The sequence below is a fragment of the Aegilops tauschii genome, chromosome 3, assembly GCF_002575655.3.
Source record: "Aegilops tauschii subsp. strangulata cultivar AL8/78 chromosome 3, Aet v6.0, whole genome shotgun sequence".
In the NCBI taxonomy this organism is placed as follows: Eukaryota; Viridiplantae; Streptophyta; class Magnoliopsida; order Poales; family Poaceae; genus Aegilops; species Aegilops tauschii.
In genome coordinates, this window is record NC_053037.3 from 229,924,124 (window position 1) to 229,940,112 (window position 15,989).

Genomic DNA, 15,989 nt, shown 5'->3' on the forward strand with positions numbered 1-15,989 from the left:
CAGTATTTAAAGTATCATGATTGATTTGATATCACAGGCATCGTTCTTGGCCGTGGCTGCTAATGCCGCTGCGTTGGAGGAGATGGATCCGAAGCTTAAGCGCTCCGGTCAAGAGCTTGACCTCGTCAACAAACAGCTTGGTGAGGCACAAGGTAAGCCCATATCAAAATGCATAGTTAGCACCGCCAGACACTTACGTTCCGAATTGTACGCTAAGCACATGGTGTTTGGTGACTGCATCTGACGTCGCAGAGGTCGAGGGCCTCAAGGATGTGCTGAAGAAGGCCGAGGCCAAGGCGGCTGAAAAGAAAGCGGCTACCGAAATGCGGTGGCCGAACTCGAGAAGGTGAAGACCGCCGGCGAGAAGCACGAGGCTTGATTAGCCGAAGTGCAATTGGATCTCAAGGATGCCATCACGAAACGTGAGGACCTTGAGCAGAAATAGAAAGAGCAGTCCTCCAAGCATCCATTGTGGAAAAATAGCTCCGGGAGACTAGGACCAAAGTGAGCGGTACCCGCGAAGAGCTCTGCCAAGTGAGGCAGCTCGCAGATGGTAAGGCATACTTACTGCATAGTGTTTTTGGTGGGAACAGGTTCGCATTGCTGACGTGGGTCTGGTGCTCCACAAGAGTTTTCGCTGAGCTTCCTAGGAGTGCGGTGGAGCACTACGCCAAGCGGGAGGAGAACTCCAATCAACGGTTTTTCTGGGTGCAATTCCAGGCGCCCGAGCATCCTCCCCTCCTTCTGAAACCAGATGAAGCAACTAATGGAGCTGCATCGGATGGCCGGGCCAGCCATGAAGGATCTTTGTGTCCGGCTGTGGCCCTCAGAGCTGATTCCGAGCATCTATTTTGGTCTGGTGCAGAAGCCGCGTGATGCCTCACCCGGGATTGATGTCGTGAAGCACTCTGCATGCCTTGAGGGAGCTTGCCTGGCCTTTTCAAAGGTCATGGTTCATTGGCCTAAGATCAAACCAATGGATATGTCCACTAGCCCCACGCCGATCGGAAAAGAGCATCGCTGCCCCGAACAGTACTTCGCACAAGTTATGGATGGTGCTCGGGCGATAGAGGGCCAGTGTTCGAAAGATGTAATCATTGAGTGATTGTATTAAGTTGTCAACTGGACCTTTTGCTTTATAACGATGCCCATTTGTATGTTATATACTATGGTGTTTATATTTTCACTCCTGTGCAGCCGTTTATTTATTCTGAAAGTTACCAGTCGTCGGCGTCAGCCCCCAAGTGAATAATATGAGGGGTGTTTCGTCTCCGCACTGTTACCCTTAGCCGATGTCTTGGTACCCGAAGGTGGTAGTGCGGGAGAGAGACTAGGAAACCGGACTATATGGTTTTATTGCTTTCACTTAGCCATAGGAGCTTTACCGCGGAACCTCACTACTACAGGATGCTGCTAACACGACACTACGATCAGAGACCCTTCGACGAAACTGTGTGCGATGCAATAATCGCATACGGTGGTGTAAAAAAATGCCAAAAAAGGTGCAAAACATTTGCGATGATAGATGCATCAAACACGGTTCAGATTTTAGTTGCGTGTGCAATGCAGGGCATATGGTTCAGTTCAATTAACTGTTTGCGATGAGGAGGAACAAAAGAAACGGGCAGCCAGATGAAGGTGTGTGCGATATACAGCATATGGTTCACTCGGATGAACTGTTTGTGATTAGGCAACACAAAAGAAACGGTCAGCCAGATCAAGGTGTGTGTGTTATACGGCATACAGTTCACTCGGATGAACTATTTGCGTTGAGCCAAGAGAACAGAAAAGGTTCAACTTAACAAGATTTGTGTGATACGCGGCAAATAGGTCTGTAATCGGAAACGTGTGGGAAGACCAATAACAACAAATGTCATTCCTGTTAACAAGCCGTGTGTGTTGTGAGCAAACGATTGCTGGTATACAATTGTCAGTGATTGATGAAATCATCACTGACGGGTTCCATTGTTTAGTCCTTGTGGGATGTGATTACCTCTGCTACAGAGCATCAACATATATACTTAAAAGGACAACATTGCAAAACCAAATGAAGCATACAATTACACAAGTGACTACACATATAACATTTCCACACACCAAAGTAAGCAATTACATGCATACTAAACTAGGAGAAACGAGGATCTAATCTTCTACTTATTGTTGCGACGACGCTTGCCATGTCTGCTTCCGGCTGGATCCCTGGCCGTTTTGGGGAAGGAGGCACTTCCTCATGTCAACAATCCGCCTGTACAAGCCATAGCTCGTGTACGCCTCCTTGGCCACGTACACGACGCGAGCTTTGTCGAGTTTCTCCATCCAGGCCAAGTGCCAGGCACGCTTGTCCTTGTTGAAGGAATCCTTCATGTCTATGTAGTAGGGTTCGATGATGGCCTCGGCGTGGTGAACCAGTGAGTCCTTCTCATGCTCCTTGCTGCACCAGATCTTGTATTGGCCTTGGATGTCGAAAAGATTCTGTAAGGTGATGCCCGAATTCTCGAGTGCCTTTACATTGTTGGGGATGTCCACCGTAGAGAACATGTAGTGGGGGCTGTTGACAAACCTGTCGAAACGCTCGCAAGGCCTTGTGGCCAGGCAGTAGTGGTAGACGAGGACGTGGTGGCGCACGCACATCTGGGTCACGGCGACCTTGGGACGAGACCTGGCACGAGCGCGGGTGTACTCGAGGTCGAACCCGACCACCTTGTACTTCTCCATGGCAAGCAATAACTCCATGATGTGGATGGAGTGCTCCACCCAGACTGGGTCGTTGGTGTACACCACCGAGAGGTCAGTGAACCTTCTGTGGGTGTCCACCACGGCATGCATGGTGAACTGCTGCTCGTCGTCGGCATCCGCTCGGAGCGCCATTGGAGCCGCGCGGGATACCCTCTAAGAATGTCATGGTAGGTGTGCATCTTGCAAGGGTGGGGCACGATCGAAAGGTTGAAGAGACACAAGGGTTAAATGGCCTCTAAGAATGTCCGCTGTAATAAACGAGGATCTTGTAATCGTCACGTCCTGCCACGGCATTCATAGCGGAGGATTCCAGTGCACGCTTGACAACACCGCACCGCACGCGTTTTGTTTGACCACGTGTGGGCTCAAAGAGGTGCCAAATATATTGTCGGTGATCCTGTTCCCGCGCTACCGCGCAGTTTACGGCGCAAGCTCCCTACCCGGCTAGTTTGGCCACGCGTCGGCTAGAAGAGGGACAAATCGTGGGCGTTCATTGGCAAAAAGCTTTGTCAAAACGAAGTGTGTGGAATGACTTTGGTCGTAAGTTTACCCGTGGGTGATGAGGTCAAAGTTACACAGTAGGGTGATGATGGACACTCGAGTGTGATAATTAATTCTGCGCTCTACAGGGCACATGGTTGAAGAAACCAACTGTGCAATAATGTAGAAGATCGCAGCCGAGTTAGCTATACAGATCATGTGCCGTGAGACCGACAAGGTAAATAGATTCGAGAATGGTTAATAAAATCTAAGACCATTGCATATTAAGGTCAAAATAGTGCTACCAATATACGAGTCTCATTCGATGGCATTTCAACGATTGTACCACAAAAGCTCGAAATATTACAAGGTTCAAATTCCAGAGTTATACGGCTCTAATTCAAAGATTACAAGGTTAAAATTGATATTAGAAATGAAATTCAGTGCATCAGCTGCAAACGATTGTGCTGATCCGCAGAACATGGGTATCCGAGAGGTTCAAACTAATATTAACACTTCTAAGTCTGGTTTTGAAACCTCATATTTTTTGCAAAGGGGTCAGCCATTGAGAAGTCATGTATGGGGTTGACACGATGACTTCCGATTACTCTGTCATCTGAAGTTCCAAAATGAAAATCAGTATTTTTGGAGCCTATTCCATTCTGCCGCAGGAGCCGACGCTGATCTACAAACCATTCATTTTTGTGAAATAAATGTAGGGCAAACGTCATTACCTTCAGCACCCTTGCTCTAACAACAAAGAACCTGGCGAATATGATCTCTGGTAAGGTCCCTTTGTAGAAGTTCAAAGTAATGTCTGAGAGATGCAGATCTAGGCATTCGACGTGATTGTTATATTGTATCACATTATCCACCACTGGGCCTAATCTTATCTGCAAAAGAACAAAACGTGTTAGTGCCTACATGCAGTTTTGAACACTACTGCAGGCCTATTCGGTTTTCAGGATTTGTAAAATGCACTAACATGCCATCTTCGATCTGACATGATTAACATGGGCATTTGATTACATTATATAAAAATGTAGCCTTCTTCACAAGAAGTTGGAGTGGATAGAAAGTTCCCTAAGAAAACTAGCACAGATGAATCCAAAGGAGAAATGCTTATGGATTGTAACCATATGGATCAAGCAACCAATATGGGGGGGGACATGTATGTACCTTTTATGCAAATGTAGCAATATTTAGAATATGTTCAGGAAAGTAGGCCATGCTAGCCGATTTTGGGTGAGATTCAACATACCGCGCGCATCCTCAAGTCATCTGGTACGGTGAGATGGAATGTCTGGCGGAGGCCGGAAGGTCATGATGTGTCCGTGCACTATACACTCTATGAATGGAAGAAAACCCTCAAATCAGCTCGAATAAAAATGAATTCACGGCGATTTCGGCTGGGTGATTAAAGGAGGCAAATGAACTTGGATAAGAGATACAATTTTTGAACACTATGCTCAAATACCCATCCAACGATACATTTTTTGCTGACCTGCACTAACATTTTGTCAGTTAATTCTTTGGTCAAAATTTAACACAAATTACAAAGGGGGCCAATAAATTAGGACGGAGGTAGATTCCATCAACCAAACTGATTGCATCCATATGCCACGGTTAGACATAAGTAAACACAGATTAAACATACTCAGACATAGATAATAAGAGTACACGTACACAAGCATAATTCAGCCATAAGTACATAGTTCAACCGTCATTAAGCATACTCAAGCGTACATAGTTCGATCCCACATCTCATCTCACATGTCGGCACGATCCTGAAGCTTCTCCAGGTACTCGGCATACGCGCCGTGCGCTACCCTGCGAGAATACTTCTGCTTGAAGGAGCCAATGGCCCGTCCTCTTGCATGCGCCAGAACACTTAGATACGCGTCATGAAGCTTGTGGTTGCAAAATGGGCATCGATAGCCGCCGTTCCAGGTCCTAATATGCCTGTTATGCATTCCCGCATAAAGCTCCCTCGGGATTTGCCTCTTGTACCTCCTGTAGCCATCTTCATGCTTGTTGTCCACATCATCAGACAGCACCTATACAAATAGTAAAACAAATTTGGCATCAAATCAATGTTTACATGACGTGAAGTAGGATTAGGAATTTATGGCTATTTACTTATACATATCCAGAGATTATGGTTCAATTTTTAAGTACAGTCGTCCATGTACAGACCAATCTTGAAGAATATAATGGCACAAACATATGTAGGTCATTCAAAATCAATTGTCAAGTCTTGGCTAGGAATTATTAGCACGAACACTAACCCTAGTCGGATTACAAGAAGAACTCATTTGCACAGATGAAACAACTAATCACTTATCACTTGTACCATTCAAACAATCAATACACTACACGGATCTAACGAAACTTACTGAATTTTCACGGATTGGGAGAACATAACTATAGGATTTCTATTCCAAAAGGGGGGAGGCAGGAGTAACCAGAGAAACCCTAGGCTCTATTTGGCACATAAACAGGTATGGATGACTAACCAGTTGTCCGTCGTCGTCGGAGTCGTCGCCGGATTCGTCGTCGGAGTCGTTGCCGGGGTCGTCGCCCGGGTCGTCACCAGAGTCGGTGTGAAACTCCGCCTCTGACTATGGAAGCGCGATGTCGTCGACGACGTCAGGGTGCAGCGATAACTCACCGGCGGTGAAGGCAACCTCTGTCTCCATCTCCACGCCGTGCTCCGGTGCTTCAGCAGCCCCGGCGTCGCCACTCCCTCCGATGGGGCGCTTCGGCGGCATCCTCATACACTGATGGCTTTGATGACAGAGAGCGGCGTCGAGGATGCAAGCGGAGAGAGAGGATTGTGTGTGTGGTGAGGATGGGGGATGCGGCCGCTCGGGCGCACCATTAATATGGAGTAGTGGGAGAGAGGCGGGTGGCGGTCAAACCGCTGGCTCGCCTCCCCATGAGCCTGCGCACCGAACTGCTGGCACGCCTACCGTCGTTTCACATAGCTACTCGCACGCCTCACGATGACACTGCGCAACGAGCACGCCTCTGTCAATTCACACACCTGCACGCATGCCTCCCGGTCTGCCTGCATGGCGGACTACTCACATGCGTCCCGTCAACTCACGACTGCTCGCACGGCACACAGGTCGCGTGGCGGTACGTATATTGGTTTTCTATTTGGATGACTAATGTTGGCACTTTATTGCTAACCAAAGCATGGCACGTATCCATTGTTGGTCTAACGCTCACGGTTCGAATAAATAATCTGTTTGGGATACTGATTCTGTCGGCGTTCTGGGAACGGGAGTCCCCAGACTTGCCTGCCTGCGGCCCACGGCGTGGCTATGTTAGCGGGCCTGTACGGCCCATCTTCGTCAGCGAGGCATTCAAGACCCTCGCGAGGGGCCAAGCCTCGCGAGGCGGACGACGCAAGACCTCCTCAGGAGCGGCCTCACCAGGCTGCCTCGTGAGGAGTGGAGAAATCAAGGTGGGGCAAACCTCGCGAGGCTCTCGTGACATGAGCCATGACGATCAAGATCAGGCTGGCGCCAGCGCGTGCAGCGTCCTTGTTTCCTCTTTGGTGCTAAGGAGGCAAGCACATGCGCGGAGTACCGAGGCATCAAGCAAAGGTTTCCATATCAGTGCAACGAGACCAAGACCAGCAGGACGGCAGGATGGAGGTCACCCCTGAGCCCAAGGCAGCGTCACCACCAGAGCCTTTCGCAGGCGAAGACCGCTTTTGTCAGGATAAGCTGTACAAGCTGTCCCCTTTCAAATTGGCCATTGTTGGCTCCCTTCCCGGTCAATATTACAGAAGAGGACCAGGGCCTATATAAGTAGAGATAGCCAACATAGTGGAAGGGAGATTGGATCCTCAGCCAATCCTTAGCCACACACTGAGCACAAGAACACCTCAACCTCAGGAGGCTGTTCTTCCCTTTGTACTGTAGATCATCAGCCCTAGAGGCAATCCATCCACCACCACACTGGAGTAGTGTATCACACCACAACGGTGGCCCGAACCAGTATAAATCTTGTGTCTTTGTGTTGTGAGTTCGTCGAGTTCATCCGCGAGATCTTAGCGAGCTAGGGCGTAGATCGGTAGGGAGGAAATCTCCGCGCGCACCCCAGAGTTCGAACCTTAAGGGTTTTGCCAGAACCCGAGATCCGACATTTGGCACGCCAGGTAGGGGTGCGCCGGAGACTCTTCCCCGTGAATCGACACGTCAACACTCCGCGGCCCTGATGTCCAGCGACCCGAGGGCCGACTCCGACCACTGGGTAGCCTGGCCAGCCCGGGCGGCGCCACCCGCCCTGGAAGACCTCAACCCCGCGCTCCAAGCGGCCCGAGTGTCGCCTAACACCGCGGGGCGCGAGTGGCATGCTGGGGCGTCGTCCACCCTCACTCCACGACAAGCGCGAGCCGCCGCAAGGGCCGCAAGCCACACTGTAGCAACGGGGCCACACACACGGTGGGAGCAGGCGAACATGCGGGCCGCGCTCACAGTGGCACGGGAGCTGCTGCGGTGCCAGCTGATGGAGAGCGGCCGGGATGCACTGCTGGAACGCGTCGCTGAACTGCTAGATGCGGCGTCATCAGGAGCGCCGCCCTTCCGCTATCTGCTTCCTTCTCAGGCCACTGCGGGGTCTCGCGGCGGGCCTCGACGCAACCACGCGCCTTCAGGCGTGCTTGGGGGCTTCATCGACACCAGGACGGCGGCGGCGCCGGGGGCCCCGTTGCCCTCACGCCGCCCCCCGTGGCCCCAGCAAGGCATCGCGCTATCATCCTCAGGACGCCGCACTGGGCCGGGCGATGTGGAGTGTGGGGCACTACGGCGAGGTGTCTGGGGTGACAGCCCCAGAAGCCTATGTGCCCCACATGATGGACCAGGAGTACACGCCAGAGGACGACCCTGGCTTGTTTCTCGGGCCAGGCTGGGAGGAGGAGGCATTAGGAGCTGAAGCCTTTCAGGAGCTGCCAGAGAGCCCCACCAACCGCGCCGTCAACAATAGATACATGGTACCACTAATCCCTCAGGAGCAAGCTTACGCTAACCATGGGTCACAGGAGAATCAAGTCACCACGGTGGCTCGCGGACCCAGCTCGACGGCCTCCCTCCCGCCGGGAGGATCGCGCTGGGGGCAGCAGGAGAGGAGCCGGGAGCCAGATCCCTCGCCACGTCGCACGGAGCAAGGTCCCCCCCGGAGGTAGGCCCTCTGCTGGGGAGGTTCTGAAAGCCTACCCCCGGCAGAGGACCCGTGGTCGCCGAGGGCGCTGCTGGCGTCCCCCTTTCCCCCCTTTGTGCCGTCCTAGTTGCCGGTCGGCTCAAAGGTGGTCGAGGGCAGCGCAAGGCAGGGCCCTCATCTGGCGATATGAAGCAAGGCCGGTACCTGTGAAGAAGGCCCAGTGCCTGTGAAGATCGCCGCCCGTGACACTCTCACGTAATAATGAGTGGGGCTGTACACGCCTTGGTGTCTTCGGAGAGCCGCCCTCGGGCCTCGGGGGCTCCCTTCCACGCCTAGTGGCAGCACTTAGCTCTGCGCTGGTGAGAAGACTTGAAGACAGGAAGACCAGACTAGGTGCCGGACGCGGCCGTTTGCTTTGAATCCCTTTTCTGTAGCCTTGACTTCTGGATTTTGATTTAAGTTGAAGTTGAGTTTTCATTGATGCGTGCTGGGGGTGCTTTTTTCTCGTTCGGAGCAATATCTCATTATCTGGTTCTCGCCTTGTTTTGGCCTCACGCACCACGCCTTCCACTCGCGGGCCCCTCGCGAGCTGGACTGGGCGAGGCTCATGTGCGCCACGCACGCGCGCTGACGCCACGGATGGTGCTCACCTCTCACGAGGCCCCCTCGGGTGGATTGACGGGTTCTCCGGGTGTCCCGAAAGCTCATGACCTCACGGTTCGGTTCGTAACCCGCCCTGACTAAGGTAAGCCACGATGGGAACCTGCCACCAGGTTTGCGGTTTCACGGAGGTACACACTCAGTTCGACATAAGAGAATGAAGGCAGTGGTTTGTTTACACGAGGGGCTCCCCCTCTCAAAATGCTCTCACGATCTTTAAGGGCCACGCCCGAGTTTTTGCATACAGGATAAAACAGCAGGGGGACATGGGATCAGCCTGATATGTCGCTCGCCGCATCGCCTTCGGACGCGTCACTCGCGACGTCATCGTCTTCGTCAGCATCGTCGCCGCCTAGGGTGGCGGCTCCATCGCTGTCGTTGACCACGTCGCCTTCATCTGCTGCGACTACCACCGCTTCGTCTTCGGACGTGAAGGCCCGGACCAGCGCGTCCACATTGTCCTCCACCCACCGCACCAAGTCACCACGAATGGCCTGCGGTACAGGGGCAATGGCGGCATCGAAGTCGAAGTCGGGGAAGGAGTTTCGAAGGTGGCTGAAGACACGGGAGAACGCGCGCCCAAGCAGGCCCTGGCTTCTCTCTACCACAAGCTGGCGAGCCCTATCAGACCGGGCTTCCAAGCGCGTCACCACGTTGGTGAAGAAGATCAAGTTACTGGCGTAGTCATTCGAGTGGGGGTGCAGTGCATTCTCGTCACAGATGTAGCCCAGGGCGGTATTAGCCCTGTTCCGGAGGTCCTGAAGCATGGGGGCGTGCTCGCGCTCCAGCGTCCGCCATTGAAGCACTTCCTCCCTGTTTTGCCGCGCGACGGCCTCGGCGTCGTCAACCCGTTTTCGAAGAGAAAGCAGCTCGGCGTGGGCGGAGGCCAATTCCGCCTGCGCCGTGACCAGGGCAGCATCTGTGGCCTCGTCACGCCTCTCCACCTCATCTAACCTGGGCCTCAGAGCGGCGGTCTTGCCCGCTGACTCAGTCCCCGCAAGCTTCAGCTTCAGGTCGTGCCAACCTTCAAGATCCACGCGAACCTCGGCCACCCGGCGGTCGACTTCCTCCTGGACCCAGGCCTCGCGAGCCCCGACGGCATCTTCTGCTTGAGCAACTTGACGCTCCCTCATCTCCAGTTGCTCGAGCTCGAGGCTACACTCCATGGCTTCCATGGCCAATGCCTCCTCGTGCTTCTGGACATCCTCTTCCTCGGCAGGCGTCCCCCTCAGTGACGCAAGGGCGGCTCTGCGCGCCTCAACTTCACGCTCGAGGGGCGCACTCCAGGCTTGGAGCTCCCACGCGCGCTTCTCTGCAGCCTCGCGACGGCGGTCAGCCTCACGATCCACCTCCAAGGCTTGGGAGCAAGCCTCACGGGAAACCTTGAGGGACGCCTCGGCCTTCGCGTTGTCAAGATCACGCTGGTAGTGGCCAAGGTTGATGGCCACCCTCAGCTTACGCTGTTCCTCCACCAGCCGAAGACCCTCAGCCTCAAGACGCGAGTCGACACCCGTGAGTTCTTCACCAAGTCGGCCCATCGCGCCCATCGCCTCATGGAAGAGCTCATGACGAACTACGCTCCGCCCGTACTCGAACTCCAACGCGCGCCCCACCTCGTCCTCCGCCACGGGGGCTGCAGGCGGGACGTGAAGCGGTGCACCCCCTCTCAGCAGGGGGCTGGGGGCTGGTGCCGCTCCTGGTGCCGGCCTGACCTCACGAGGGGCCCCGGCCAGTCGGGGCCCGCTGCTTGAAGAGGAGCTGAAGGCCGAAGCCAACCAGCTGCCGTCCATGACCAGAGGAGGAGTCCGGGGAATGCCCGCCAAGCTCCAAGCCAGACCGGGAAGGAAGGGCAACGAAGCCGCGGATTCAAGGCGCCATGAAGGCGAGCGCACCCCCTCGGCCGGCCCAGCTCCGGGCGCGACATGCAGACTCGGGGTACTTAAGGCCGACAGGGGTGCCGAGGAAGGCGGGGATTGTTTCTCAAGGGACTCAACGGCCCTGGCAGAAGGGGTCCTGAAGAGCCAGCATCCGGAAGGAAAGCAACAATCAAGAAAACACAAGGTGCAGTACTTGCTCGTCGACGGCGAAGTACTTTCGTCGCTTCAACGGCCCGAAGATACCGCTGCCGCTCGGAGATCCTTTCCTCTTGCGAAGCTCCTCGAAGTCCACACAAAGCCGACCGAAGCGCCGAACGTGGCGGCCAGTCTGGGGCGCAGCCAGAGAAGTGCTCGGGAGAACAATTTCAGGGGTGCCTAGTTGCGGAGAACAGTCGGGCGCTAGCTCACCGTGACCTCCCGAGGCCTCCGGAGTCTCGGCCTCGGGAGCCGCGTGCTGCATCGTCTCAGCGACCAACGTCCCAGGATCACGGGTTCCCGAGGACGATGCCCCAGGAGCACCAGGCGGCGTCCGCACATCAGCACTCGTGCCACTATCCTCTCGTAGTGCTCGTCCCCCTGCGCCCACGATCGGGACTAGCTCGGCGCCGGCGACAAGGAAGGGAACCATGCCGACGGGGTTCTTGCGGGACCCCACCAGGCCGTCCGGATGCAGTCCCCACTCGTCAAAGGGAGGCATGCTCTCTGGAAATTCAGCCTTGTTCTTGCAGCGGTACAGCAGGCAGTTCTTCCCAGGCAAGTCGTCCGGCGAAGGGACACCTGTCAGGACCTCGAGCACCGTTTGCCGCGTCCCGAGGGGGAGCCCGGACTCCTAAAACATCATATGGTCCTGGCTGCTGACCAAGGTCCACATCGGGCGAGAATGGCGCTGAAGCGGGGCGACACGGCGCTTGAGGAACTCCTTCACCACCATAGGCGTGGTCACGCTGTGGTCCTTCAACTTCCTCAGCCTGAGCTAGACGGGGACAAGGCGGGGGCTCACGAGCCTCTCGTGGCCCCAGCCGGAGTGGAAGATGGCAGGCGCTAACGGGGCGTGGAGCAGAGGGCTGAGCGCAGCATCGACAAACACCCACCGTGTCCGTAACTCGCTCGTGGATGGAGGAAGCTCGAAGTCGATCCCCGCGCCCGCCGTCGCGGCCACAGCCTGGAAGCTCACGCACCCCGAGCTTTGCAGGGGGTTAGTCAGATGCAATGAGAAAAAATGGCGGAAGAGGGCCACAGAAGGAGCGATGCCCACCATGGCTTCACACACAAAGGCAAAGACGGCAAGGAGAGTCACGGATTGAGGGTCGAGATGCAGCACGTGGATCTGATAATGCTCAAGGACCACGTTGAAGAAGGCGGAGAAAGGAGGAATCAGGCCAGTCCAAAGGGCATTAATGAAGATTGGGACCTCGGTGGCTGTCCGGGCAATGCGATTGCGAGACGCAGGCCAAGCCACCGTCCCCCCCCACTCGTTCAAGCCGGAAGTGAGCATTGGACGCACCTTGTCCATGGCCTCTTCATTGAGCACCAAGGATCGGCCGACCGCAGGCTCGACGGCCGGAGGCACACTTGGCGAAGACAGGGCTTCTTCCCCTTGTCTGCTTGTTTCGGCGCCATGGCGACGAAGCGGGCAGGGTGCAGGTCAGATTGGAGAGGAGGAGCAGAATCTTGAGAAAGCAGAGGGATTGGGGAAGCAAGGCATGGGCGACGGAAGAATAACTGTGTAGGTTGCGGGGGGGCGCATAGCCAGGCGGATTCCAAGGCAGCGTGGGGAAGCGGAGACGCCCACGTCCAATCAACCGCCACACGTCGACCAAGGCCGCAGGCTTTTGGGGCCCGCGGCGCTCCGCGCTTGACCTTTGGCTTCGCCTCGAAGCCAAGCCCGAGCACGCCTTGGGCCTGGGGGCTACTGTCGGCATTCTGGGAACGGGGGTCCCCACACTTTCTTGCATGCGGCCCACGGCGTGGCTATGTTAGCGGGCCTGTATGGCCCATCTTCGTCAGCGAGGCACTCAAGACCCTCGCGAGGGGCCAAGCCTCGCGATGCGGACGACGCAAGATCTCCTCAGGAGCGGCCGCACGAGGCTGCCTCGCAAGGAGCGGAGAAATCAAGGCGGGGCAAACCTCGCGAGGCTCTCGTGACGTGAGCCAGGACAATCAAGATCAGGCGGGCGCCAGCGCGCGCAGCGTCCTTGTTTCCTCTTTGGTGCTAAGGAGGCAAGCGCAAGCGCGGAGTACCGAGGCATCAAGCAAAGGATTCCATATCGGTGCAACAAGACCAAGACCAGCAGGACGGAGGTCACCGTGCAGCCCAAGACGGCGTCACCACTAGAGCCTTTCGCAGGCGAAGACCGCTTTTGTCAGGATAAGTTGTACTAGCTGTCCCCTTTCAAATTGGTCGTAGTTGGCTCCCTTCCCGCTCAACATTTGGGAAGAGGACCAGGGCCAATATAAGTAGAGCTAGCCACCATAGTGGAAGGGATATTGGATCCTCAGCCAATCCTTAGCCACACACTGAGCACAAGAACACATCAACCTCAGGAGGTTGTTCTTCCCTTTGTACTATTCATCATCAGCCCTAGAGGCAATCCATCCACCACCACACTGGAGTAGGGTATTACACCACAACGGTGGCCCAAACCAGTATAAATCTTCTGTATTTGTGTCGTTAGTTCGTCCAGTTCATCCGCGAGATCTTAGCGAGCTAGGGCGTAGATCGGTAGGGAGGAAATCTTCGTGCGCACCCCAGAGTTCAATCCTTAAGGGTTTTGCCGGAATCCGAGATCCGATAGGTTCCCAATTATTAATAATCTCCCATTTGTAATTAGATAAATATTACATCATAACTGGTCTCAAATTTGACAAATAAAAGTACAATGCCACTTGGTATTGGTGTCCATATTACAACACGATAAGTTTCATGAACCTAAAAGAAGTTTTGGATGTACTAGAATTTAGAAATCAAGATTCTCAATGTTTGAAATTTCTTGCACGGGGAGTAAACATGCACCTAGTGAGACACATGTATTTTTCTAATCCATTTAGGTGCACTGTCATGTGTGCATGTAGTTCAAATTTGATTTTTGCACATTATACCCATAGAAAATCAATCAATTAATGTACTAAAATGTCTTAATGATCTTTGTTTTTCTTCGAAATTAAAATGTCCCTCCTTTGGTAACATATGTTCACCGCGGGATAATTTAACATGCAGCGTAGTTACGGTGGATTCGTGGTGTGTGTGTGGGTGTGTGCGTCTTGGGGGTGGCGGGTGGCTCACGGTACACCACGAGTTGTGAGCCACCGTGTGGGTTGGCCGTTTTATTAGGCAGGTGCCACATCAGAATTGTGAATTCGTTATTTAAAACATTACACAACCCTTTCCTACATACATGTTTTGGCCACATGCAGTCGATGGTTGTCCTACACGACACTCGATACTCGCGTGTGATGCATTCTGTGGGCCCGCGAGGTCGTCATCCATCACTTTGACGAACAGTCGACGGTTAAGTTGACCAGCAAGGTAGAATATTTTTTGTTTGTGTTATGGTGGCATATAGTACGCGTCGAAGAGGTGGGAGGGCACTAGCATATATACTATGCGTACGCGTACATGAACAAGTACACCTCACTCAGTGTCGGGACTTTTTGGTTTCCGAGGCACGTGCCACATCAAAGTTGTGAAATTGGCTATTCAAACATCACACAACAGCTCTTTGGGCCAGATGCATGCAGGCAGTGGTTATCCTAGCTAGGACACTCACGTGTGACGCTTCCATCTTTGGGCCCATGAGGCCATCGTCGATGCATGCATCACTTTGACCTATATCGGGAGAGGTTAATTAATTTCACCATCGAGGAGGATTCTTTTTGGTTTGTATTACGGTAGGAGCATATAGTATGCGTCGAAGAGGGGGAAGGGGACCATCGTATGTAGTGCGCTTCATGAACCTCACTCTGTGTGGGGGGTTTACGATTTTTGAGGCATGTGGCACATCAAAGTTGTGCATTTTGGGTATTCAACAAATGTTTGGCCCACATGCAAAGCGATGGTGGTTGTCCTCTCACACCCACTCAGTGTGGTGATTTCTAGTTCGAAATAATGGTGCCACATCAAAGTTGTTCCATTGTGTATTCAAAAACACACCTCTCCATACATATGTTTGGGCCACACGCATGCAGTGGTTGTCTTCGGGGACTAGCTACTTGCATGATTATTGGCAAGCTAGCCCATCTCCGGGGTCGCATGGACGGCCATCACTTTGACCAACAACATGAGAGAGGTTGTACGACCACGGTGGATTATTCTTGGTATGTTTTATGATCCATCTTGGTGAGATGCCTCTCTCTGGCCCGCCGACTAAAAGTGTGTGTGGGGGGGGGGGTGCTACTTCGCACTTTGCTAGGTGAACCTCGGTTGGGGGGGGGGCATGCATTCATATCTTAGGATTCCCTTCGTGCCGACACAAGAGGGGCTGCTAGGTACTTCACACTTTGCTAGGTGAACCTCGGTTGGGGGGCATGCATTCATAGCTTAGGATTCCCTTCGTGCCGACACGAGGGGGGCTGCTAGCTACTTCACACTTTGCTAGGTGAACCTCGGTTGGGGGGGCATGCATTCATAGCTTAGGATTCCCTTCATGCCGACACGAGGGGGGCAAGCAATACCGTGAGCTTTGCGAGATAGGTGCCACATCGAAGTTGCATTTGGTATTTGAACATCGAAGTGCGAGTGTGTTTGTGTTCTGACCCTCTCCCACGTAATTTTTTGCCAAATTTATGAACATTAGACAAGTTGAATGACGCAACGGACACGATTCACTCAAGCTAACTGTGTGCCACGCTGGTGCCCCTATCACGCACACATCCGCAGAGTACATTGGGATCCACGGGGCTTCCCCTCTCAAAAATATCTATCCGCCTGCAGCTTTTTTCTGTTTGATAACACACAGTTATTGTATTTCGACCGTGTGTGATGTATCTTGTTCCCAATCCCGCCTGCATCCCTCGAAAATATATGCCCGCCTCGAGGGTTTTTCTGTTTCATAACACACACTTGTT